Source organism: Rattus norvegicus, chromosome X, assembly GCF_036323735.1.
Source record: "Rattus norvegicus strain BN/NHsdMcwi chromosome X, GRCr8, whole genome shotgun sequence".
In the NCBI taxonomy this organism is placed as follows: domain Eukaryota; kingdom Metazoa; phylum Chordata; class Mammalia; order Rodentia; family Muridae; genus Rattus; species Rattus norvegicus.
In genome coordinates this window covers 138213781-138217146 of record NC_086039.1, presented here as the reverse complement: position 1 = coordinate 138217146, position 3366 = coordinate 138213781, and positions in this window count along the sequence as shown.

Genomic DNA, 3366 nt, shown 5'->3' with positions numbered 1-3366 from the left:
CTCCCCTTTTCCAGTCTCCTATTCTCTTTCCCTCACTCCCTTGTCTACTTCTCTTTTCTTTCCTCTTCTACCCTCCTTCCCCTTTCTTCTCTCATTTTCTCTAACCCACTTTTCATGTTTCACTCCTCTTTCTGTCTCATCCCTCTTCCCTCCTGTTCTCATTCCTTCCCTTCACTCACCTTCTTTCTTGTCTTCCCACTTCCTTCATCCCTACTCTTCCCTCATTCCTCCTCTTTCCTAATCCATTCTATTCCCTCATCCCTCCTCTTCCCTACCATCTCCTATTTCTATTCCCCCCTTTCCTACACCTCTCTCCTTTTCCCTCTTCCCTCTTCATTTTTCTTCCTTCCTGGCCCTCCTCCCTGCTCTTACCTTGTCCATCTCCTGTCTTCCTCCATCACTTCCTTCCTCCCTCCTCTTCCATTTTTCTTCTCCCTTGTACTCCCTACCTCTCTTCCTTTGTCCCTTTTCCCTCTTCTTCTCTCTGCCTCTGCTCTCCTCCTCTATCCTCCTTTCTCTGCTTGCCATTTCTCCTTTCCTCCTCATTCCTCTTCACTCTTTCCCCTATGCTTCTCCTCTGTTCTTTTGACTACTCGTCAGTGGGTTTCTCCTTCTTTCCTCTTCCTGCTTTCTTTCCTTTCCTATTTCTTCCTCTACAGTCTTCTTCCCAGATGGTCATTCTTCCCTCTTCTTCAGCCTTCCATCCTCTTCCCCTCTTCCTCTTCCCTGCATTTAGTTTTTTCTAAGTCCTCTCTACAGGTTCCTCCTGAATCCTTTAAGACTTCTTCTTGCTTCTTCTTCCTTCTCAGTCCTTCTCATAGCTGTTCCTTCTTTTCCTTCCTCCACCTATTCCTTTGTCTCTTCTAAACATTTCTCATACCTCAATTTCCCTTGTCCCTCCTCATTCCCATTCAGTCCTTTTAGTGCCTCTCTCAATCTTTCTTCCCTACTCTGTCCTCTCTCATTTTTACTGTCCTTCCTCTCATTCTATCACCTTCTTTCCTCCCTCCTTTTTCCTCTTCCCTCCACTTTCCTCTTATTCATTCTTCCCTCCTCCCTCTTTTCCTCATACTTACCCTTTCTTTTCTCTCTTTTCTCCTCCCTCCTCTTCTGTCTTCCCTCCTCCTTTCTTCCCTCTTCCCTCCTTTTTCTTCTTCCTTCATACTTTTTCCCTCCTGTTCTATCTTTCTTACAAACCTGATTGCCCCTTGATCATCTTCTCTCCTCCCCACCCCACTTCCCTTTTCTCTTATATTTTTGGTTCTGAGACTAGCCTTTAACTGCTGAGCCACCTTTCTGTTCTTTTCCTTCTTTTTCATCTCCCTCCTCTTCCCCTCTCTTCCTTCATCTTTCCATTTCCTTCATTTCCTTCCACTTCTCCTCTTTCCACTTTCCTCCATTTTCCACTCCCTTCCTTTTCCATCCTCCCTCATGTTCCCTCTTCCATTCTCTTCCCCTTTGCACTATCATCTACTTCCAACTTTCTTCCTCTGCCCGTTTCTATTCTCCCACCTCTTCTTCTCATACTTTCTTTCTCCTTTTCCATCATTTCACTCATCCTTTCTTTGCATCCTTTCCCGTCTAGGCATTGCAAACTTCTCCTGCCTGTTCTGTTCTTCCCTCACCATGCTCTTTGCTCCCCTTTCTTTCCATTGCTAGCTTCCTCTTTTTCCTGCACACTCCCCCTCCTCCCTAACGCCTCCTGCTTCATCCTTACTTCTGACTATGTTCTGTCTTCTTCCCTCCTCACTTCCCTTCTCTCTTTCATTCTCTTCCCTCACCCATACACGTCCCCTACTTCCCACTTCTCTTGTCCCTTCTCCTTTCTCTTTCTTCTTCTATCCTCTCTCCACTAACCTATTGTTCATTCTTCCCTCTTTGTTTCTCGCTGTTCTTTCTTCCTTTATCCTCTTTCCTTCATTTAACTACTCTCTCTTGTACCCTCCTCCTCTATCTTCCATTCTCCCTCCTCTTTCCCTCTCCCTCATCTTCTTTCCTCCCTCTTCTTTTTTCCTCCTTCCTCTTCCTACCTCAATAATCCTTTTATCTCATTCCCAGTCTCACGCCTACCTCTTCCTTCCTTTTTCCACCTCCCTCCTCTTCTGTCTTCTCTATGTTAATACTTCCATTTTTTATTTTCTGCATTCTTTCCAACTCTTCCCTCACATCTCTTCACCCATCCCTCTTCTTTTATCTTTTCGCCATCTCCCTTCCTCCTTCTCCTTCCTCCATATGTTTACCTCTTAATTCCTCTTTCCTGTTACTTCCTCTTCCATCTTCTCTCCTCTTGCTTCTTCTTCACTCTTCCCTGCTCTCTTCTCTTTCCCTGCCACCTTTTTCTCTTTCCACATCATAACTTCTTTCTCCTCTTCTCACCTATTCTCCCACCTCTCCTTCCTCCTATTCTTTCTTGTTTTCTACTCCCTTTCCCTCTTTCTTCCTCTTACCTCTTCTCTCTTATTCCCTCATCCTCTCCCTTTATCCACATTCTTCTCTCCTCTTCATTATTTCCTCTTCTTCCTTCCTTATCCCTCTTACCGTCATCTCCTCTTCTATCCACGTAACTTCACTTTTCCTTTCCTCTCCCTCTTCCTTCCTCTTCCCTGATCTTCCCTCTTCTTTCATCTTCACACACTTCTTTCAGCTCTATTGTCTACTGCTCCCTTTTGCCCTATTCCCCTTCCATAAGTTCTCTTACCCACCCCTTCCTTCTCTCTTCCCTCCTCTTCCCTCCTTTCTCTTCCTTTCTCCTCCCTTTTCCTCCTCCCTTCTCATTCTTCTCTTTCTCTTAATTGTTCTTTCATTTTCCTCCTCTCCTCTCTTCCCTCCTCTATCTACCTGCCTCCTCTTACTCTTACTTTCCGGCCTTCTCTGGGCCACTTACTTCTTCTCTCCTCCTTCCTCTTGCCTCGCCTTCCTCATTCATGTTTCATGCTCTTCTTCCCCCACTCTCTTTCCTCTCCCTTTCTCTTCCATCTTAACTTTCTTTCCATTTTCTCCATCATCCCCTTTTCCTCCTCTCTTCTTTTTCCTCCTCCCTATTCTTCCCTACCTACTCCCTCATTTCTCTTCTCTTTCCTCTTCCCTCTTTTTCCCTTTTCTTCTTCTCTGTCCTTCCATCCTCTGTTCTTATCACTTCTTAGTCCTCTTTAGCCCTCTTCCTCTGCCATCCTTCTAACATCTTCTTTTGTCTTCCAATCTTCCTACTAATGTCTTCTCTTCCATCATTTCCCCTCTCTTCCATTTCCTCTTTTCTCTACCACTAACATTAATCTTCTTTCTTTACTCCTCCTCTCTCCTCTTACCCCCTGGTTTCTCTTACCACTTCTTTCCCCCCTCCCCCCTTCCCTCCCCTACTCTTGCTCC